Raw genomic sequence first — 25,570 nt, 5'->3', positions numbered from 1 at the left:
TTGTAAAAATATCCAATGAGTAGAGCTAACTGTCCTCATGTCAAAGTTGACTGAGTAATAATTTGTGAATTGTTTTGAATCTTTAAAAATATTCAGAGTAAGATTAATATCTGCTAGTTATATGTAAAGGTAAATCTGATTACTAGTCATAAACTGCTTTGTTGAATGGCAGCTCTTTTCTACAACTACTTAAAGACAATAGAAATATTTAAAAGGAAAAACAAAACCTCATGAATCACAAATTAATAAAACGTGTAACTATAAGTAAATACAATCTACAACTATAAAAACAAAACAGGACAAGCTTCCATATCAGCTCAAGAAGACAGAACAGGGCTGAACAATTTTTATTAAAGTTTATAGATTGTGGATAAATGGGATATGCAATTTTGTGTAAGACCTTATTTTTTGAATCTAAGGTAACACATCACAACCTTCAATTAGGAGTAATTTTTATAAATCATTTCAATTGTAATAATAAGGATTAAAGTCACCTTTAATTCTGTTATTTGCCCAGTAATAAGTGTGTCTTCTCAAATAAAATGCAGTAAATTAAATACAATTGATTAACTAATCATTGACCAAATAATCTCACTTTAAAATGAAATCAAGAACGGTAATTGCAGAATTCAAGGCATTACCATGAAGCAGATGCAAAATAGGTGTGATTTAGAGAAAGACTGGGAATCTAAGTAAATCAAGAAATGGAAATGTAGAAATGAGGTATTCACATGGGTTGAGTGAGCCTACCAGGCTTACTTCCCTCATTCTTCTGAATCACCATTCCTTTCTGCTGATGAACAACATTTCCCATTCCAGTCTTCTTATCTATAACACTAAAAACCTATCCGATTCTCACTTATTTTATTATCTCTACAGCAGTCATGGAAGAAGGGACCAAAGTCAATTTCTATTTAATCTGGACTGCTGTAAATACAAGCCCTTGCTTGACAAGCAGCCTAGACATTGTTATCTCTTTCAGACACTATAAAATCCCCATATGTAACAGCTTGCAGGGGTCTGGCTAGAAATAGCATATAAAAAAAACTGCATGTTTACAGGAAGATGAGGTGAAATTCAAAATGCATAACAGACAAGATATAAACAGATGCAACAGCAACACTTACAAAACGATATGGTGTAAACCAACTGTACAACTTACGGCAGGGGTGGGGGGAGGGAAATGGGGAATGGGGATGAGGGAGGAGGTAACAAATTGGATAAGAAATGTACTCACTGTCTTACCTATGAAACTGTAACCCCTCTGTACATCACCTTAACAATAAAGAAATGAAAAAAATTAATTATTTGCAAGTATTTTTGGAATAAAATGTTAATGTGATTTTATGAAATGCCATATTGTATTCTCTAGGTATTAATAAAACAAAATATGATTTAAATGTATTATGAGAGATTTATGCAGAAAGTAAAAAAAAAAGATATAAACAGAAAAGTCTATCTCCAGGAAATACCATCTTGGAACCAGAAAATATATAAAGGACATTGTTTGAATTACATGTTTACTGTACTATTACATCAAAATATTTTAATTCTGGTGTCATAGTTATGGTAAAGGGAATTCTTTGCATAATTATATCACTATTTGATCAGCACTGTTTAAGAATGTGAACCATAATTAAAAATAATGACAGGAATGAGATGTGGTATCACATACTGAATTTTGTTTCTAATAATTTAGATACAATTCTTCATAATGTGTGCTAGTTTTGACACATACATTTGTAGGAAGTGCTTGGGTTTTCATGTGTATAAGCAATGTCCAGAGGATACATGGAGTTTAAGTAACATGAGATTGCTGACTCCGGGATTTCTAAATGTTTCTGGAGAAATGGACAAGCTACTACAGCTTCTTTGCCCTAATTATCTCTCCCCCATGGGCCCCACTTTTCTCTTTTCTTTATGGTTGTGTATGCTGAGTGATACCTAGCCAATGATACTTCGCTGACTTGCGTGATAATCATTTCATTACCTCTCACTCGCTATTTGCCTTCTGTTTCACCATGTTGTATTCATCACTGAGTTAACTCAGTCAGTGTGTGTCTTCTCCGTAGACAAACACTAGCATATAAATTCAAGGAAGACAGAATTGTTGCTCTTAATTTTTCATAAAATGTCTTCAGAGCTTGTGCTAGAGTCTTATAAATTCTGTAACGAGCTTTCAACAAATGACCAAATTGGATTTTTTTGTATGTAATTTTTCTTAGGTGAAATTGAAACCTCGGTACTTTCCCTATTACTATTCCAGATATTTGACAGTATTTGCCTAAGCTTTAATACCTTTAGTTCCTTCATTATTCCAGTTAGTGTCTTCTTTATTACAGTACCCTCTTTCTTTGTGCCTTTGCCTATTTCCCCTGTGTCATCATATAGTGCCTTTAATTATTGGCTCTTATCTCTAAATGTCTTTGTTCCAAAACATTTCTACGGTTATTATTCTCTCATATGCAGCCTCTGACTCTCTACCACACTTGCCAAACCATCCTATTGGGCAATCTTAATTTGTAAGCATTATTTAACAACTTTTAAAAGCTAATTGTTCTATCCGAAATTTATTTTGGAGCAAAAAGAATTAGGGCTATCATTATTTATTTAACTTACAACTACTTCAAGGTTTCGATCAATTTTGTAAAGCAATATGCTTTTTTTTTTTTGGCCAGTCCTGGGCCTTGGACTCAGGGCCTAAGCACTGTCCCTGGCTTCTTCCTGCTCAAGGCTAGCACACTGCCACTTGAGCCACAGCGCCGCTTCTGGCCGTTTTCTGTATATGTGGTGCTGGGGAATCGATCCTAGGGCCTCGGGTATACTGAGGCAGGCACTCTTGCCACTAGGCTATATCCCCAGCCCCAAGCAATATGCTTTTAAACTCTGTGACTATCAAGGATTTCACATTGCTCATGTTGAGGAAGAGTTCATGGAAGGATGAAGGATAAGGAAGACAGGAGATTCAATATGTGACAACAATGAATAAATGTCTCAGTTGTTCTCAAAGAGTAAACATTAAACACAAGGAACTTTTAGGTAGTTTTTGGATTACAATACTAGGGATCAACTAGATAAAAAACTAAAAACTAAAAAATCCCTTCCACTGACCACCATAAGTATTAAAGCCAACACACACACTGCCTTAACTGTAACCCCTCTGTACATCACTTTGATTATAAAGAAATGAAAAAAAGAAAAGAAAACCAATAACAAAAAACAAGTAAAATGGATGATAACTTAAATAGGCAGGAAGACAGATGAGAAAAATGTGAAAACAGAACATCGTTTATACTTTATGCATTTGGTAATGCAGCAATGAATGAATCTGGAATAAAAAGGTTAATTATACTTTCTCAGCAGTAGATTCAGAGAGCTAAGTCCATCTTCCATTTTCTAGATTCTCATTGACTCTCCCTTAAACACCATTAAGCCAAATATGATCATTTATATTATGTTCATTTTACATGTGGATTATTGAAACACACATAAAGCATAAATGTCCATGTGAAGCAGAAATGATTCAGCAGTATTTAAACCCCACATCACCACCCTATTACCTACCCCTGTGAGATCACATTTTGGTTTTCTATATTAGTGATTTGCTCAGTATTCATGGTGTATTTGTTTAGTGAATAATGGCAGGGGCAAATCTCTGTAAAGGGCTATGGGTGTAATTTCATTAGAGAACAGTTGTAAGATACAGTTGGAGCTTCCTTTACACACACACACACACACACACACACACAAAAGTGTGTCTGTACATGATTAATGCAAATAATCATTTTTTAATAATTTCAATCCATGATTAGTTAAATGTACAGAGAGGGGCCCCATAGCTATAGAGAGTGCACTTTATATGTACTTTCAAACATCATGATATACATTATAACTACTTGCAATTTAATGTGTTTGTTTGAAATAAATTTGAAGACATGGCCCAGTGAGGTAGGTATGCAGGATGTCTATATCGAAGCCTGATCTAACATGATACATAAGTACTAACAGGAGGGGCTTCCATGAAGTAGTCAGCCTAGCACAGAGTGACGAGACTTGCCTATGTAGAGTGGGATTCATAAGCATACATATAGTTACAAAATATAAATATATATGATATAAATGGATATTTTAGCATATAAACTGTACGTATAGATAATACATGGGAGAATATATGTGAATATAAATACAATATATTCATAACTATGTACAGATTTATGTATAAATGTATATATTTATAAAAAAGAGAAGATGAAGACAATTTGCAATCTTAGAGAAGAGATTTATAACGACAAGAAGCAAAGAAAACAAAATGTAATATTTGTTGATTGTGTACTTGTAAAAGTTCCCATTTTTTTCTTTCTCTTTATTTTCTTATTTCTTGTGTCCTTGCCTATGGGGTTTCACTTCCTTCATTCATGACTTTGTTTCTCTCCTTTCTTTTCTTTTTTTTTTTTTTTTTTTTTTTGACCAGTCCTGGGCCTTGGACTCAGGGCCTGAGCACTGTCCCTGGCTTCTTCCCGCTCAAGGCGCTAGCACTCTGCCACTTGAGCCACAGCGCCGCTTCTGGCCGTTTTCTGTGTATGTGGTGCTGGGGAATCGAACCTAGGGCCTCGGGTATACCGAGGCAGGCACTCTTGCCACTAGGCTATATCCCCAGCCCCGAGTTTCTCTCCTTTCTTGAGGGTAGGGGGAAGGGTGGGGGCCCCAGAGCTAAGTGAAGGGAGCCAGTCTTGCCAGATCTGGCACAATGTGATTATCACCATCAATAATGTTAGGATTCACTGGATAAAATGAGAATCCAAGTGATCTTATTATAGCAAATGCTCAAGTAATTGAAAGATCGATGACCAGAATAGGTATAGCTTTAAATATAGATTGATTACAAAGTTAGTAACTTGACAGGCAAGGGATCTGGCTTGTAACACCTTAATCAGATGATCAAAGTGGATACCATCAATATTTGAAGAATTCAAAATCAGGAGTTGCCTGATTAGAGGCAGTGTGAATATAGCATCCCTTCTGTGATATTCCTGCCAGCAATGCGTAACTTGAATCCAATTATGCAAAACATCACATGAAACTACATTAAGGGGAATTCTTTATAGTAACAGCCCTATAATCTTCAAAAATGTCAAAGTAATGAGAACCAAAGAAATACTGACTAACTCTTCAGAGAAAAAGGAAAGTAAGGACACAGGCAAATAAAGTCAACACAAGATTCAGAACTGGATCCTTTCCTTATTAGGCACAGTTTGAGAATCAGGAAAAACATCAGGCTCTTGGTGGCAGCATAGTTGATGTCCTCTTTCAGAAGGATCATTTAGGTAGCCCTAAAAATGCTTGTGATGGGGAATTACCTAGAGGGAGAATAGTTTGGACCCTACTAAAAATACAAGAGTCTAAGTGTGAGAAACTGTGATTCAATAAGGTTATTGACTCTGCTAATAAAGAGAATGAATTAGAGGACAACATAAACTAAGCATATGCAGGATTTGGTAGTTCTTTGAGGAAAAAATTACACCTGAGATACATATTGAGAATCTACAGAACTTTTATATTTCAATGACTAGATGCTGATTATGCCAGCATGGGATATTTGGTTTCAATCAAAGGAGTCTTGAATGAGAAAACACATATTACTCCATACTTACTAGTAAGGGGAATGTAACATTCTGACTCTTCCATTATACAATGATCCCTTCTTATATCCCTGATTATCCAAACCTGGAAATTATGGGTTCCAAGCTTTTTTTTCCATAAGAGATAATGGATTGTCATAAAGCAATGGGAATTTCTCATTGATGAAACTTATGGCAGAGTTCAGTAAGGTAGTTAACTGCAGTTTACACATTTACATGTAAGGATTGAGGAAAGCTACTGTAGTGTTATATATTTTTAAGTTCCTAGGGCATAGAATTCTTTTTGATATGTAAAATGTTATTAAAAACAGTTAAAATTTCATTGCGACTGTGGTTAAAATATTTCTATGAGCCATATTAGTTTTTGCTCTGTGTTTTCATAATCAAGAGGTTTAGAAAACCATTCTTATATTCATACAACTACTGATAATATAAATGTCAGTGCAGATTTTATGATAGGAATATAATTATATGTATATCTCTAGTTGAAAATATGGCTGGTATTCTATTTTAGCATGCATTGTCCTATACAGTCACCGAGTAAAAAATTAAATCAATTTCATTTCAAAAATATTGTTTTCTTAGACATTGTTCTTCAACCTCATTCTTAACTGCTGTTTTTCCCCCTGAACCATTGTTATAGAGAACACATATTTTCAAAAATACTAAGAAAATGTTTTTAATTTTTTCAAAATATAAATGTGCCCTTAAATTTTTATTTTAAACATGTAAATCTACCAGAACAAAGAACAATATAAATGCTGAACTGCTTCTTAGTGTTTTTCTAATATGTTTTTGTTTCTGCTATAAGATATCATATAACCGAGAACTTATCCCATAAAAAATTAATTATTCGAATTTGGTTTCTTTAACCATGGATGGGTCTGCCAATCGTAGATTTGCAACTTCGGCTCAATTACTTCCATTATTTGATCTCGTATTCATTTGAGTTTCTTCAGTGAGAAATAAAGAATTCATCAAATCCCTCATGAGCCCTGGTCAGTGACTCAGGTCTATATCCTTCACTCATGGTGGAATCTCATGCTGAGATCTCTGGGCTGTGGTTCAAAACCAGCCCCAGCAGGAAAGTCTATGAGACTCTCTGTTGACCACCTAAAAATGGGAAGTGGTGCTGTGGCTCAAGTGGTAGATCCATAGCCTGGAGCACAAAAGTTCAGAAACAGTGCCCAGGCCCTGAGTTCAAGCCACAGGACCAGCACAAAAACAACACAACACAAAACCAAACCTCCCTCATGGTACTGTCACAACCATAGGATGTAGCTCAAATTATGATGCTGATTGCAAAGTAAATGTATAATTAATGACTGTGATTTGTCTCATATTGTCGTTATTATCATCATATGTGAGGGCTGATTTTCTGAGAGTCTTTCTAAATTACCTTCCCTGGGTTTTTAATTAACATCCACTAGGCTATTATATATTATGATCTACTTCCAATTAATTCTCAAATATGTCCTCTCCTGGCCCTCAGTGCTTTATGCGTTTGTGGAGGCTATGATTCCCTACAGGTGTGAAACTCACCTCTTACCGCTAACGTGTAATTATCCCAAACTGACACCCTGTTTTATATCTCCACATATTCTCCCCAGGAGAATACCTAGTCAACCTCATTTCACCTCTCTTATATGACCTTATATCGATTCTGTGTGATTCACAGAAGTAAATACAAAAAGGAAATGACAGTTACAGCTTAACTGACTCGTATAAAAATGGTTTAATTCATTTTCTCCTGAGATTTCTAATTTTGTAATGAAATAATATGCATTACTGTGAAATTATTTTTTATTCAAAACATAATTAATGACTGTTTTCCCTGAATAAAACTCTGTTTAAGAACATTTGTTGCTACAACCCTCTGATTTTATTTTTAAAAAATAGCATACTAGAGTTTATTGAGTTTTTTGTTAATTATTAGTATGGGACAGATTTTTTTATCTAATTCTCAAGATCAAAATCTTTATTCTTTGGGGGAGGGTTCATTATATAATATCTTTCAAACTCCTCAAAGGAATATCTTGTAGCTACCAGCCTTCCTTTGCATCCTTTCCTGGGGCAAAGCTATGGAGTAGTTTTCCCTCTTGTTTTTAGTCCCATTGCTTCCACTTTGGTTTCCAGTGCCCTGAAGTGCATACTGTGATGAATTGGTAGTAAATATAAAAGTGGAATTAGTTTCAAGTTAATGGGTAGTAAGTTTGTCACACACACACACACACACACACACACACACACACACACACACCAGCAGCTACTTCTTGAGCATTCACTCAGGTTCAGGTCTCTCTTCAAAAGCTTATAATTGACTCATGTCTTGTATCAGACAGTGTATTGTCTACAAGGCAGAGCAAGGCCAAGACTGGAAATCATTGTGACATCTTCTTCTTCCAGATATAAACAAAGGAGTAGAAGAAATGAACAGTAATTGAATCTCAAACTCAGCATTCTCATTTACCAGCAGTAAACAATGTAGATGTTCCATCATTGGCTAAAATTCAATACAGACTCTGAAATCCCAACTCTCTTTCTTCTACATGTATATTTATTACCTGGCGATTCTAATATCCAGGGCTAGCCAATAGGTTCTCCTTCTACAAGATAGCTTGGAATTTTCAGCAGCACTAATCCATGTAATAAAACATCTACCCATGGTATTACAGGGTCTGGTAGAGGACAGAGATGATAACCTACTATAACACAGACTCGTCATTTCCAAGAAGCGATGCTGGAATAGCTCTGAAAATATAGTTCTGTATAGAATTCTGAGGGAAATAATCTAACCAAATATTTTGACTATTCCAGCATCAGATTCTGCTTTGTATTTATGACTTAAGCCTACTGTTACTGGGCTTCTTAACATACCCAGGACTAATGCTATCATCTACCTGTCTACCTCCCTATCTATCTTTCTGTCTGTCTACCATCTATCTACATTGTCCAATGGCACCACAGTTGTAATTTTTTAAGTAAATAAAGTTCACTGTAGGATACTACTCTGTAATGAAAATATTGTAAAGTTTCTACTACAAATTATCACTATGCAGTGTTCCTTCAGGGCTTTGGTGGTTTGTTCTTGAAACTCTTTCCTACCTGTCTTCACAGAACTCTGTACTACAGCCAAGTTAAACTTCAATCTGAGGGGCTTTCCTTAGACTTCAGTGAATACCTTGAAGGGAATACTCTGGTGCTTGACCTCACCCTAATGAATTTTTATTCATATATCCATAAGGACAGAGATCTGTACTATACAGGGAGAAGTAATCAATGGGACCTATTATATGGATTGCCTAGGAAGAAAACTATCATTAACTCAATGATACGTACTATCACAAGCATGCAATTTCAACTTGAAACTTGGCTATTCTAGTTGTATACACATAGCATTCATCTCCTTAAGACCTATAGTAGCCACTTTACATCAGCTTTCTTACCTTATAATTTCTAAGGTTTCCCTTTGACTCCCATGTCCTTGGATATACTTTATGAACCATGGGAAAGATGTAAAATGTGCATGGAAAACAATTTCAGATGTGAAGACTTCATTATTCCACAATGCAGGTAAAATACATTTAGCTCTAATTAAATATGCCTTTCCTCCCTAATCACAAGAATAAGGGTTTCTCTGCAAGTTTTTGTTTCCTTTCTCTCAGCAATATTATCTACATCGCTTCTTAATTCCCTAAGTCAACTTTACAGGGCATATGTCTTCATAAAGTTAGATCAAAATTGAAGTCTGAAACCCACAAGAGAGTATATAATGGTAAGTACTCAGTAGTGCTTAGTACCCTAGACTTTTCCAGACTAGGGTTTATGTACTCAGTCAGGGTTACCATGTTCCTCTGGTATACTCAAAATAATTTACAGGACTGGGAATATGGCTTAGTGTCAAGAGCGCTTGCCTTGTATACATGAAGCCCTGAGTTAGATTCCTCAGCACCACATACATAGAAAAGGCAAGAAGAGGCACTGTGGCTCAAGTGACAGAGTGCTAGCCTTGAGCAAAAAGAAGCCAGGGACAATGCTCAGACCCTGAGTCCAAGTGCCAGGACTGGCAAATAATAATAATGATAATAATTTACATTCCAGGAGGCTTCTTTGTTCTCCAAGTATGTATTTCATGAGAAGTTCAAAGTGCCATTTAACTTCAGCATAAATGGGACCTCACATTATGCATTTATTACAATAATTTCATGTAGTAATTATTTATACAATTACTTTTTTGTGTTTATTTGAAAAAAGTTGACAACTTGAAAGGTTATATTAGCTCATTATTTTATGCCATTTTTAAGTTACATTTGTTGCATGTGGTACATAGAAATGGAGGAGAAAAGCAGGAGAAAGGAAAAAAATGAGAAGGAAGAGAAAAGAAAAGGAAAAGGGAAATTAATTACAAAACAATAAAGCTAAATGTTGTGATAGGAAGCAGAGAAAAACATGTTCTATTATTTCAAAACCTGTCATCATGAGTACTAAGATTTAAAAACACAAGATGTTAATGCTTCCATTATAGCCCACAAATAATGGAACAGTTATTATCAAAGTAAAAACTTTCCTCTTACCAAACAAAATGAAACCACAGAATGAAAGCAACAGAGTTTAGGAATGTGCCAACAGAAATATTTAATGACAGAATCAATGAGAGACAGAGAAAAAAAATGCCAAAGTCTGTCAGATTCATATCATTCGTTGAAAAATGAATAAACAAAAATGTCTGACTCCTAATTCATTTAAATCATCAGATTATTAACATTTAATTATTTAAAACACAACAGTATTATATCTGACAGTTATTAAAGCTGACAGTAAAACAGATGGGAGAATTTGTATGGGCATGTGTAAAAATAACACCAGATACTCCAGCCCTACCCATACCAGGAAATGTCTTTTTCTTGGACACCGGGGCCATTTATCCCTCTGGCAATATGAGGCAAAAGGTTATTGCTGTCAATCAGAGTCACATTCTTGTATACGGATGACATACTTAGCAAACATGCCTCAGAGCTCTCTTAGAACATTTATTATGGTCACATGGAAATAGAAATTCCTTCTGACTCCATTCATAGTGAATAAAAATCCCTTGGCTTAGAAATATTTATAAAAAATTGTTAAATGATTGTAGTATGGTTTTCCTGACTTTTCTCCTAAGACTGACATTTACACACCTCCTTTGGAATTGTATATTGCTCACATTAGCATCTACTCTGAAAGCTGACTTGTTGAACTTCATTTTAATATACTTAGTCATTGCTATTACTTATTCTTCTCATCCTGTTCCCAAGTACTTATATTTTTCTAAGTTTTCAATTGAGAAAACTGAGAAATCATTGAGTGAGCTCCATATCCAACATGGAAACCAATGAATGTTTACAAATTACATCTGCAGTTTGTGAGGATTTATTTCTTCAGTTATAGTTAAGTACATCAAACATAGCTGTCAAATCAGAAAAGCATTTAATGCTATCATAATTAAAACCTGAGACATTATGTGTTCTCCTATGAATAACCTAAGAGAAAATACTTTATACTAGATATGCTGCCCATCTCAAGACAATGAAGTTCCTCTACAATGGAGTGAGCATGCTCTGGAAAGGGGGCTACCCTTTCCACAAATGCTTTCAGGGCTGGGTTGGATGACTTTTCCTGCTTGTAAATGTTATTCTGAAAATGTGTACATCTCTCAGCCACACACAATTGCATAATTTTACAATGGAGGATAGTGCATTCCTCCATAATATTTCTGAACTGATATAGGTTAAAACAGAATTATCACAATCAATCATTGTCAAATTAGTCTTATGGCTTAAGATTTTTAGAATTAAGGGAATGCAGAACGTATCTGAAATTCTTAGATTTCTGCCAGTAAACATAGAACTCAGAGATTAGTGTTAGCAGTTTTCAAGAGAATAGATAATTCTACCCCTCTAGAGAATTTCAGCTTAAATATCAGTTTTATTGCAATATTCGGGGAAAATATAATAAATTCCTTTAAATCCTTATCAGACAGAAGATAGGAAGCAATGAGATCAATGTAGAAGATGAGTGCTTTGTCAATTAGAAGTTGAAGGAACTTAAAGCACTATGTCAAAATCTTTGTGGAATGAGATCACAAAGGGTTATCACAGACGAATACAATATGTATGGAATATCAGACACTATAGGTTCCTATCAACAGAGAGTAGTCACAAAATCCTTCCTTTCAGATGAAAGCACTTGGTGCCTTCACAACACAAATGCTCATCCTCATCCCCCCCCCCAAAAGAAAATCCTCTTTGATGAAATTTTTCTTTGTGTTGCAAAAGTTAGTGTTAGCATTCTGTCACATGAATAAAAAGATGGAAACCTAAGAACAAGATAAGCTCTATCAAATTACTGTGAAAACTGCTTTCTTCATTCCTGATAAACATTGAATTACTGTTACATAAAATCACAAGAATGACTGTTAAAAGGAAGCCACTGTGACTTTTAAATGAGAAATGTGTTTTATTCAGCACAAGTAGGGATCAGGGAAAGGAAGCACATATTTTGTACGGCTAAACATTATACTGGATCTGGCTACTTGAGGCTTTGGGACTGTATTAAGAAGAATAATTGAATTTCTGCCATCCACTCCAAGAGGGACTATGGCTACTATGGGGTTTATTTCACTCTCAGCACAAGCCAGTCATGATTGGCAGATGTCCTCCCATAGCGGTTCAGAAGACACACACTCTTGATAAGCACCATGTTCTTCTAGGTCTTTGAAGCCATTCTGCTCAGTGCTCTGATGGGGAAAGAGGGCAATAGCTGAAGGCTTGACTGTGATGAAGACATTTCATCTTCATTTTCACACAAATTCTATGGGCAGTCACAGAAGAAGTGGACAGGAAACTGGTTTTAGTTCTGTGGTCAGGAGGAAAAGGAAACCCGTTTTGTGCAGCTATATCCAATAAGTCACAGGAAGAAATATAAAATTGATAGGCTCTTTTTTATTGTGCATCTTAATGAGATAAATATTGAAATTTAAGAGTTAATTAAAAATAGTACACTAGAAAACACATGTATCAAGCATAAATTACTTCATAATGAACACATAATTTTTAATATGAAATTTCCTATCTTTTGTTATCTAGATTTGGAAAAAATACTGTTTTTTTTTCACTCAGTATCTCATTTAAAATAGTACTTACTCTTCATAAGAATAGGAAAGTAACAAAAAATAGAATTCCAATGTGCTACTTAAATACAATTCCTTCATTACATGCTAGAGTGCTACAGAAGATTTTTTTTTTTACTTTACATAATTATTTTGAGTATGGGAATATCATTAAAGGATATGATAAAACTAACCACCACATCTTAATGACAACCTATAATATTTAGAATGCATTCACATATTATGACAATTTTTGGTTTTCTTAATTTGGTTACAGCAAGGTATTTAACATATTAGAAACAGTAATCTCAGCTGCAATGTCATATCAATTATGATGACAAAGTTTAGAGAGAATCCTTTTGCAGGATATTTTAAAACTTCTAGCTAAATTATTCCCTTTTTCTTTTATCTTTCTTTTCCGTAGTTTAACCCCTGATGTCACTGTAACTGATTTTGGTACCCTGGATATTGTATATATGTGCATTGGAACTAGGGAAGGGAAAGGGAATATCAAAATCGAGAGACAAAGGATAAAAAGACAAACCAATGCAAAAGCCATCCTTACAAAACGATATGGTGTAAACCAATTGCACAAGTCATGGGGGGGGTGTTTGGGGAGGGAGGAAGGTAGGGGAAAATGCGGGAGGAGATAACAATTTGGATAATAAATGTATGCACTGGGGGCTGTGAATATGGACTAGTGGTAGAGTGCTTCCTCGGTACACATGAAGTAGATTCCTCAATGCCCATATATAGGAAAAGCCAGAAGTGGCGCTGTGGCTCAAGTGGTGTGCTAGCCTTGAGCAAAAAGAAGCCAGGGACAGTGCTCAGGCCCTGGGTCTCAAGCAAAAAAAAAAGAAAAGAAATATGCACTGTTCTATGCATGAAACTGTAACCCCTCTGTACATCACTCCGACAATAAAGAAATGAAAAAAGGGAATAAGAAATGAAATATGTAAGAAAAATAAATAAGAAATGAAAAAACAAAGAGGAAATAAAAATAAAACCTCTAGCTATTAGATTTTCTTTTCCTAATCAAAAGACAGAAAAACATACAAACCAGAGATCGACTTTTCAACTAATATAATTTAGAGATGAATAATTAAGTTACTATTTACTGAAAGCTTTAATGCTTAAAAAGCCTTCACAATGGCAAAAGAGAAAACAAACCAATGACTAAATATCAGAAAACGGGAGAAAGCTGGTGATTCTCTCATGAGTAACATACTATTTCCCTTAATATCATGGCTTACCAGAGTGTTCCTGTTCCTAGCAGTGTTATTCTGTATGACCTCGAAGAATAACCAAAGTGCATCCAGGCTTTGGGAGATACAGACCAAAGTACAAATACTTGCTCTGGCTTACCACTTATAAAAAGATGATATTCATTTTGTAAACCTTGTCTTCTTCACTGATGACAGGGTGTGAATGCCACTAAGTTCACAGGGATGCCGAGAGAGGTATGGCACATTCCTGGATAAGCAAGCACCTGGAATGTAGTTTAGGGGAAAGCAATGAGATGCAACATGTCCTTGTTACTTCATGAGATTAAGTCCATTTCCTGTTCAAAGGTTCCCACACGCATCAAATAATCCTTACTGTACTTCCGTTATAAGGACAAAACAAATTAATGATAATGAAATGATTTTAGGGAGGTAAGCATGGTAACAACTTTAAGGTTTCATCAATTGCAAAATACCATTCTTTATTTTCTCCCCCATATGTTAAAATGACTTAGTGTTTAGGTTGCTGCCTGACATATTGGAATGAAGCCTTAGTGTTCTTTATCAAATCTTCAGTACCTTTGCAGGGAAAATAAATTTCAATCCCTGCTTATTCTAAAGTATAAAGGAAGAGTTTTATTTTTTTCAGTTCAGATGAGTTTTAGCTTGAGTAAATAGCCACTGCAAAACAAAGCATGTTGTTGCTTGGGAAATAAAGACAGTGAGAGGTAATCAATTTCCTCCCATCTTTCTTTTGCTCACCCACTTGATTTGAAATCACATATTGTTTCTCCCAAAATTAACAGTGAAGGCACTTTTGCAACTCAACAAGCTTTACGATGTGTACTCAATTTTGAATCTACCGAAAAACTTCATCATAAAAGATTTTAAGGGATGTCTATATTTAAAATAACAGCATTTCCTAGTTATGATCACAGATTTAAACACAAAGAGATAAAGAAATTTCTGGTGAATTAGCTGTATGGGATAAGCTATGATTAGCTATGTGCACACATTTATTCATTTATTTTACATAGTCTGCTCGTTTGTTTCAAAGGCAGAGAGTCCAGTTTCAGTGTGCATTGTAAGCTCAATTTGGTTTTACTTCCTTACTATGTTTTCTTGGCAACTGTTTTTATGGAAATATAGCTGGTCATTAACACAGCTTTGTCTGCCTTGAAACTGTTGTTTTTCATGCAAAGTAGACATTTGTAAAATAATTACAGATGGGAAATTACACCCAATAGAATTTTTTCTTCATTACAAAATCATCCTTTTCTGATTATTTTATATCCACTTCATTATAAGGAGACAACATAGGAAAAATAAAAAGATTCCAGTTGTGATAACAATCTTCAGAGCCTTTGTTCTTTCAAATAGAGAAGTGAAGGGAATATATAAGTGTATGTGTGTGTGTTATGGAAAAGTTTACATAAGTAAACCATTTTTGATTCATCTTCTTACCACACTCCATTCTTTAAAAATAGCTTCCCTCAGCCATGCTTGAGGCTCTGAATTAAGCTTTCAGATATTGTATAGTCATGGTGGACTTGGCAGCTAGTATTGAAAAAAGGAAGACTTGTTGCTTAAAAAATTAATTTTTTTCCAGACAGGGTTTTGCTATGTAGCAGAAGTTGGTCTCAAAATTTCAGTTCTCTTGCATCAACCTCTTTGGTGGTGGGATTGCGGTCACGTGCCACCATGCCTGGCTGGTAAACATTGCCTATGAGTCACTGTATCCGGGGATCTCTTTCATCTTTTGCTAGGGTGACCCTGGCCTAAATGCTTCTCTTGAGGTTCCCCACCTTCCTTCCTCACCGTTCCCTGTTCTGTTGAGTTCCTCAGAATTGCATCCACTAGAATCCACTTGCTTTTCTAATCCACTCAGGAAGCACGTAAAGGTGATTTAAGAACGGGGAGGGGAGGGGGAAGTCAGGGAAATAGCCTCTCAGCTGCATCATTATTCCTGCTGTGGTGAAAGCATTTGCAGTCTGTTACTGCAGCCTCCAGACCAAGCTCAGCATCCTCTACCCCAGGTTTCATTCTTTGCTGATTCTAGAAACTTCTCTTCTCTTTACCTTCACTCATACTTACATATGAAAATGGCATCAATTAGACTTGTTTCTAGAATAAATCCTTGTCTTTTCTTGGTTTACATTGTTCAACTTCGAGTTCCATACTTGCATTGTTTAGGTTGAAAGTTCCATCATCTTCCTGAACAATGTAAGCCTCTATCTCAATTTGGTTTCCATGGAAATGGGCACACACAAGGGACAGGTTTCTTGAACTACAGAACGATCCACATTAGACCAGAAGGAAATTTCATATATAAAATCAGAGTGAAAAATGACATCCATATGTATGAAGTGTTCTCCCCAGGGCATAAAGCGAATGTATTGAAGAAATGAAACCATAACCAAGACCTATCCACTAAAAAGAAAAAATCTTTTATTATAAAATATTTAGTGATTATAGTTATTGTTCTTGATGTATTTGATAATTCAGAATCTAAACACTAAGGAGACTAAGAATTTGTTCATATACTTTACCATATTTTGATTTATAGTATAATTTTATGAAGTTTCATAAGAACAGCTAAAACTAAAAATACAAGAGCACTGAATAAATGCAAGAAAGTCTAATATGTAAGGATACAAGGAAGGACTAGTGACAGTCTACAGCCATGTCACCCTGGACAGCTGATCTCTGAAGCTAAGCAGTGTTGGGCCTGGTTAGTACTGGATGCGAGAAGCACTAGTGACAGTTGAATTTCTTTAATTACTGGAAATGTTTACTTTCAATATTACTCATTTTTTCTCTTTAATTATGCAGAGAATACATAATTCTGATCCCAGACTAACCTCTAGGTCTACAATATTTCATGCACACTGTAGATATTACATAAAATTGTGCATTATTTCATAACCGTGGTTCAACTGGGTTTTAAATTTGTATTTTAGTGTTGAAAAGACATTCATAGCATCTGGTTCACCTTTCAAGTACAGGCATTAAACAACCGAAATCTAACGAGAATATAAGACTTTTACTTTTCCTATGTGAAACTTATCTATTGCCATTTGCCTTATGGAGATCTGCACAAAAGGCTAATGATTGGGAATGATTGTTCAAAGGATCTCTAACCCCTGTCCCTGTGCCCTCATATTAAGCTACTTCTAATTAAATAAATAATAGATAAAAGGAAAATGATGGATGGATAGAGAGATGTTAGATAGATGAGGGAAAGAGCTAAATGAGACAATGACATAGTTATATGTTGCTTAAAAATATCATCATGTATTGGCACCTTACCACTTTGGTGGTGCTAGATAAATGCTATAACCTCGATAAGAAAAACAATATTCAATTTCCTCAAAATCTAGAAATAGATTTATCATGTGCTCTATCCCACTCTGAACACATCTGAAAGAATGGAATTCAGTGTTTTGAAGAGATATTTGCACCTTCATGTTCCTTACTGTACTACTCATAATACCCATGATGTTGTAAAAATTTATATGTCCCTTGGTTGACTTTTCCCTCTTCCTTTTTTCCTTTTGTATTTTCTTCTTGTTGTTCTTTTCTTCCCAAAACATATGCTTTAAGAGCACATATCACTCATTATGTCAACAGCTACATGCGAAGCACTTCAGGACTTTGCCTGGGAAATAATAGGTGCTCAAGAAATGCTTACTTGTTGAATAAGTCAAAGAGTGAATCAGCAAAATAATAAAATAATTCCTTGCACCATTTGCTTAAACTTAAATCTCACATGATGACATTGAGGTTTTCCTTGTAGAGTTGTAAGTAGCTATGTGAGGAGTTCATAACCCTATAAAGTCAGTATGAACTGAGAGATATTAAGTTATTAAGGACCAATGAAAATGAGAAGAATGCTGTACACATAGCTTAGCTATATTTGAAAGATTAAAAACTAAGACTTTATTTTCTTTAAAAAGAGAAATATTGGAGTTTGCCATGTTATTAACCTTGATTTAGAGATCTAGACTTTAGTAGACAGGAAGGAAAAGCAAAGACAAAAATTGTTTATTATTAAATATTTATAATAAATAAATAAGACTAGAGTTTCATATGCTATATATCACTGAGGAAGTATTGTTATCTCAATTTATAAAATAAAATATTGACTATCAAAGGCATTAAGTCTATATGTTTCCACATCATGATACATCAATTTGCCCTCATGAAAGGCTGTAAGAGTTTTATGCACTATTATATATCTACATGGCAGTTCTGCCTATATGGTTTCCAGAGAACTCTGGTCTCTTTCCCCTGCTGAAATTGTCAGGCCAGATGAAGCAGTGTCATTGTAGCCTACCATGTCAACTGTACTTTCGTGATCCAAGAGAACCTCCCATGACCTTGTGTTTGGAGAAAAAAAAGTCAATTAGTTTCACTGTTTTCATGGGAGTTTGAATTAAGAAATCAGAGACAAATGTGAACTATTTATAGGTCTTGAAATTGTTGGTTCATGAGAAAGTTTACAAGATAACAAGATTTTCTCTTTTTGTTCTTGTCCCTGTGAGAATCTGGGCTTTAGTGGCTCATATCTGTAAACCTAGCTACTCAGGGGACTGAGATTTGAGCATCACAGTTCAAAGCCAGCCTGGAAGGAAAGTCTGTGAGGCTCCTGTCTCCAGTTAACCACCAGAAAATTGGAAGTGATAGAGCATTATTCTTGAGCAAAAAGAGTTCCCGGACAATATCTAGGCTCTGAGTTCAAGCCCCATGACAGATGAAAACAAAAATGAAGGCAATATCAATATGATCAATTATTACATCTTTACAAATATAGACTTTCCCTTATTTTTTGGTAGCTAGGAATATCTGTTTTTGAAACTAAACTAGTTGTAACTAAAATAGATTATATTGCCCCGCCCCACCCCAACGCCCCCCCCCCCATTTTCATGTGCTATGTATGTATTTACAGTAAGAGTCCTTTTACACCTCATGTTTGTTTATTTTTTTAAGTAATTTCATTGTCAAGGTGATGTACAGAGGGGTTACAGTTACACACATGAAGTGATGAGTACATTTCTTTCAAACTTGTTACCCTCTCCCTCATTTTTCACCCACCTTCCCTCCTCCACCCTTCCAAATTGTACAGTTAGCTTACAAAATTTTGTCTTGTAGGTTTCACTGTTGCATTAGTTGGCCTTTTATCCTTTGTCTCACTATTGTGTTGTTTCCCTTCTCTTCCCTAATTCAGATAAACATACATACTTTACCCATGGTACCAATCTCAAATACAGTGACAAGTTTTTAAATGCTTATTCTACTATACTTGGAGAAATAAGAGTATATATGGTTTGTGATTTTTTTTTAAAAAGAAAGCACTTAAGAATTGAATAATCAACAATAAATAGGAATCATTTTTATTTGTTACATCCTTCCAATAACAAGTCATGTACCCTGAAAATTCAACATTATGTAATAGGAACTACATACATCCACAGATAACTGACTGAAAAGAAAAAGATTGATTTTGCAGGAATACGATGCCTTAAATGTATCATAAAGATTATGTTTCACAGCATAGTGTATCGATTAATCTAGGTTTTATTGTAATAATTAATATAGAATGTACTGAAGCTAATAATTTTATTATAAACAAAAGCTTCACCAGTGTGCATTTGCAGCTTATAATTCTGCCAGCTCTCTCTTAGAGAGAGAAAAATCTTTATACCATGAAAATATACGCATAAAACTGTGAGCTATGTATGGTTGTTATTGTAGAGGATATTATAAGATTAAACTCTGATAAAGTCTGCTAATCATATGCAATAGCTTTAACAGAATAAGATAAATATCCTTATATAACTTAATAAACTCAGTTTCATTATTTTAGAGTTACAAAATATAACTTCAGTATAACATTAATTGTTATTATACGATACGAGTTAATAAAGAGTAAAAACAAGTTTTTCTTTTGAAATTGTTTTATTTTGACTTTGCATGAATTTTAAATTTGAAAAACTTTGATGTTGAAATTTACACACATACATATAATATACTTTTAACAAGTTTAACCTCCTCACTCCTTTTCCAAATAGCATTAACCATGTTAATTATGCTGTCTTCATGAATATATATGAAGTATCTTTTGGTCCTCTTTATTCTTCCCTATCCACTTGTTTCTTCTGTTCTGCTCCCATGAGTTCCCTCTTAGACAGTCTACTTATACATTCATGTTCTGTATTCCTGTTATCATCATCAAATCATCGTCATCATCATCATTTTACATCTATACTTTGCAAATGAGAAGAAATGTGGTATATATCTTTGTTGATATATAAGGTTGATTTGTCTTACTCAAAATGATGGGCAAAATGATTCTATTTTCCTCAAGTGACATTTAGTCTTTTGTAGATGAGTAGTGTTTCATAATGTGTGTGTATGTGTAATTTTCTTTATCCATTAACTGGCTTGTTGGGACTAATCTCATAATTTAACACCATAGTGATTCTACCCTTTGTTAGAAGGTCATCTCTTGTATATTTGGTTTACTGTCTTTCATATATATGTTCATTGAGTAGATCTATTTTTCATTTCTTTGAGGAACTTCCTTAGTGGTTGCAACAGTTTACATACATTCCTACTAACAGTGCATAAGAGTTACTTTTCCGGGGGTGGGGGGAGGGGGGAATGAGGACGGAGGTAACAAACAGTACAAGAAATGTATCCATTGCCTAAGGGTAAGAAACTAACCGCTCTGTACATCAGTTTGACAATAAAAATTTAAAAAAAAAAGAGTTACTTTTCCCTGTATGGTTGTCAACATTTGTTATTATTTGATGATTGCTAATATGTCTGTAGTGAAATGGAATTTTAGTGTCTTTTCAACTTATATTTCCTTTTTGGCTAAGATGTTGAACATTTCTTAGTATATTATTGCCATTTGCTCTTCTTTTATGAAAACTATACACTTTATTTGTTCTTTTATTGATTGGGTTACTGATTTGGGGGCTATTTAATTTTTTGAGCATTTTTATAATGCTTTTGGGTGTGTGTATGCTAGTCTTAGGGCTTGAACTCAGGGATTTTGCTTAAGTTAGCACTCTACCATTTGAGTCATAGCTACATTTTCCACTCTCCCAACTCCCCCATACCTAGTTCTTATTGGAGATCAGAGTGCCATAGGTTCTTCTGCTCCTGCTGGTTTAGAACTGCAGTCCTCAGATCTCAGCTTCCTGAGTAGCTAGGATTACAGGAGTAAGCCACTTGCCTATGGACATTTGTATATTCTTGATATAAATTCACCATCCATAACGTCAATATAACATTAATCATTATTATACTGTACTAGTTAATAAAGAGTAAGGACAAGTTTTTCTTTAAAAAAAAAGACAAAAATTTTCTCCTACTCTGTGGCTTATCTCTTGATTTGGGGAATTCTTTTCTTTGATAGACACAAACATTTTCAATTTAATGCAATCCCACTTATTAAGACTTGGTCTGATTTCCTGAATAAATGGAATCTTATTCAGAAATAATTTGCACTCACATCTTCCAAAATTTTCTATGTTTTTGCATAACAGTTCCAATGTTTCCAATATTACATTAATGTTTTGTATCTAGTTTTAGTTGATTATTTGCAGGGTAAAAATCAGAGGTTCAGTTTCAGTCTCCTATGACTAGATACCAGTTTTTCCCTCACCATTTGTGGAAAAGTCTGACTTTTCTCCAGTGTATTCCTTTGACTTCAATGAAAGATAAGCTTTTATTTTTAATGGTGTGAATTTTCTGAGATTAAAAAGTAGCGATAGTATTTGAGTTTCTGAATTTGCACAGGGGAATTAAGTATGCAAAATAGACTTAAAAATATAAACAAAAGTTGGAAATCTGTGAAACATCAGCACAATTCCCATGCTGGCTCAACTCCACCTTAACAGGCTATTCCTAGAAGAATTTCAACAATATTCTCCCAACTGAAATGTCTGCAACCTTTTTTTTCTTGCTAGAAGTTTCCTTAAAACCTTAGAAAGTGGAGGTCTTCCAGTTGGTTTTCCTTGTGCAGTCTTTTACAAATTCTCTGCCCTGTGATCTCCCAAGGCACCATCGTTTTCTTTCACTGAATCTTCACAAAACTGTCAGTCATCATGCAGTGCAACCATAAAGACCCATGCTACGCACATATTAAAGTTCTTCTTCAGTGCCAAATTATTTTTCTTTGACATGCCCCTTTCTCAGTCAGTTGGTTTATGCTGTTGTAGTGAACCAGAAGAGGCAAGTGCAAGAAGTTAAAGATAGCACTTTATAGAAAAGGTAATTGCTGTAGTTTTCATGACTTGCATGTGGACAATTCATGAATATGGATGTATATATGTGTACCTTCAAAAATATAATTAAAACCCTTTTATGGGATTAATTTAGTTTGGAGGTAAAATAATCTCTCCAGGCATAAAAATTATATGCTTATACACACATGGATTACATATTTCACACTGGAGTCTTTGGTTGGTCCTTAAGTATGCCTTTTTAATATTTTTTTCTAAAAGACTGCCTTTAGCAGAATATTTTATACTACAGTTGATCTTAGCCAAAAGGCCGAGAAGCGATAGCAGAATATTTTATAAGAGTAGATTTGTTACCTTTCTTCACAAATATTTCCCAAGAACAGAATACTCTATAGAAATAGATTTGTTTTGTTACCTCTCTTGCCAAATATTTCCCTCTCCAGATGTTCTATTCAAACTTATTTTCACCTGCATCTCACCAATCTCAGTTCAGTATAGCACATCATATTTTGTCACTCACCCTCATATGCAGCAAGGCATCAAATTGCCTTTAAATTTCATTATTCAACATGCCTTGTATTTGTCTCTCTTTTGGCTGTGTCCCATTGTAGTTGTGTCTTATTTCAAACTCAGTCTATCTGTACACTGACACTTCCACAGTGCATGCTGGTACAATGTGGTACATATTACCATCACTTGACACACGTGCTCCAAGGCTGTCTAGTTGATAGAAATGTTGGCTAGTTCATTCGTTCTGCTTCCATGCTGTTCATTTCTTCCTTTTGTTCGCACTAGTTAGATTCTGACTAGTTTAGATGCTGCCAGACTTTGTTGTGTTTTCATCACACTGTTCTTCTCTTCCCCACCACTGCTTATACAGTCAGTCAAGATTTCTCTGCCAAGTCTTTTAGTGTTTGGCAAATTCTGTCCCCATCATGCTCACAGAGACAGATGCTTATTCACTAGTTGAGGAACATGGACAGTCCCTTAGGAAAGTTGGGGAACACAGTCCTTCTGACATGCCATGTTTGTGTCAGGCCCCGGTCCTCTTTTGTCCAGTTCTCACTCCTTCATGAGATCACTCAAGCCATTGCATTCAATTTTCCAAATATCTACTCTAACACCTACTTCCAATTTTATATCTAAGCTGTTTGTCCTTCCCTAGGAAGAATGCAAGCTACCTCAAGGGTAAAGATTAGGCTGGTACTTATATTATAGAGCTTTTTGCCTAGAAATTATCCTTGAGGATGACTAGGTCAGCCCTTTCATCTGAAAGTGAAAAAACTAAGGACTTCAAGAATTAGTCAACTTTCCCAAAGCCATAGAGTCCTTAGAAACAGAATTGGGGACAGTATTTCTACATAGTATATAGCAAGGCACACTTTCTGTTACTTAGTCACTTAGTTCTGGATTGGTATTTAGCAAATTCTCAGTAGAGAGGAAAGAGAACCGATTATTACTGTGTAATGGTTTTCAAAGCTAACTAATCTCTAAGTAGTCTGCTGTGACAGGAAATGAAAAAAAAAACCATATTATTAGAGGGAATGTGTATTTGTATGCTTTACAAATAGCTATGAGCTATTACAAATAGTTCCTAAGGAAGAAGAATGGAAATTCAAACATTTTTCAATGAGTGGTCTGGGATGCAAAATGAATCAACTGGGACATTTGAAAAAGCAACTGTGTACTTCAGGAATAAAGAAGAGGTGAATATGCTGGCATATGCCTGTATGCGCAGCACTAGGAGAAGGAGACTCAGCAGGCTCTCCAGTTTTAGACCAGCCTAGGCTACTTAGAAAAACATCATCTAGACAGATAGGTATTGAGGGAGGAAAGGAGGGAGGACGGGAGGGAGGAAGGGAGGCAGGGAGGGAGGAAGGGAGGCAGGGAGGAAGGGAGGGAGGGAGGAAAGGAGGGAGGGAGGGAGGAAGAGAAGAGAACAGAAATAAAAGAAGGAAGTGAGAAAAAGAAGGAAGAAAGGGAGAAAGAAAGGAAAGATGCAAGGAAGGAAGGAAGAAAAGAAAGGGAGAAAGCAAAGAAAGAAATATAGAAAAGAGGAAATCATTGGAAAATACGGAGAGAGAAAAGCATTCTAGAGCATTAAAGTAAATACTGTGTGTTGTACTGTATTTTCTTTCCATAACCATTGTAGGAAACTAATAAATTATTGGTTAAATTTCAAAAATAAAATGAAAATGCTAGTGTAGTGGTTCCAAAGAAGTACAAAATCAGGAGAATAATCAGATAATCTTAGGTCCATTGTTATTGTTTAAAATGATTGGATCATTAATAACCTTTTTAAATTGTTAAAGTATTACTGTCTCCCTTTTATAATGCTGACAAAACCACAGTTCGATTGAAATGATGTTTTCAAAAGTTGCCTATTTCATACAGCAAATGGTATATATAAAATATATATTTGAAATGGTTACAGTGAATAAAGAACATTCCTCATTGAATTACAAAAATAAGAATGAAAATGACATTTATCTGACTAGAAGGAAACCCAGAATTTGCAAATAAAAGTTGCAATTTTATCAGTGTTTTCATGGGGTTTAGACAGTCCATCCATCAGATGATAAGAACATTAATCAATGAGCATAATTTAGAAACATTTGTAAATGTTAATTGTGGTTGGATATCTTCTGTTCAGTTAACTGCACTATACCTCTCATATCTCTCAATTCATAGGGAGAAATTGTAAAAATGCACATATGTTTTAAATATTTATTTAGCTCACTAATTAATGCAATCTATTTTTTGTGCAATCTATGTGTAGTTAAAAGTAAGGAAAAACTTCCTCTTAGGGCTCATACATCTTCTACCTGCTGGACGTATTTACAAAGAACCTTCTCAGGAATATGTCATTTTTGTTCATCATTTAAATTTATATTAATGCTTATAATCCCAAATAATTCAGTATATAAATGTCTGTGTGTGTGTGTGTGTGTGTGTGTGTGTGTGTGTGTGTGTTGGTTTTGTGGCATGGATTCTCTCCCTGGCTGCTGCCCCTGTTCTTTTGTGCTCCAGGCAAGATTTCCCACAGTTCCACTTTTGGCTTTTTGATGGTTAATTACAAATAAAAGTTTCAAAATCTTTCCTAATGAAGCAGATCTTGAATTATAATCCCCAGATATAAGCCTCCTGAGTAGCTTGGGATACAAACATCAGCACTGGGCCAACAATGTAAAATTTTGTCCAAAGATTGTTCATATGATGACTCATTTTGGGATAAGTAAACTCTTAAAAGTTTGAATTTTGTCTAAATTTGGGGTTATTTTAGTCCTTGTGAATACACAACATACT

This window comes from Perognathus longimembris, chromosome 2 (assembly GCF_023159225.1).
Source record: "Perognathus longimembris pacificus isolate PPM17 chromosome 2, ASM2315922v1, whole genome shotgun sequence".
In the NCBI taxonomy this organism is placed as follows: Eukaryota; Metazoa; Chordata; class Mammalia; order Rodentia; family Heteromyidae; genus Perognathus; species Perognathus longimembris.
This window is presented reverse-complemented; position numbering follows the sequence as displayed.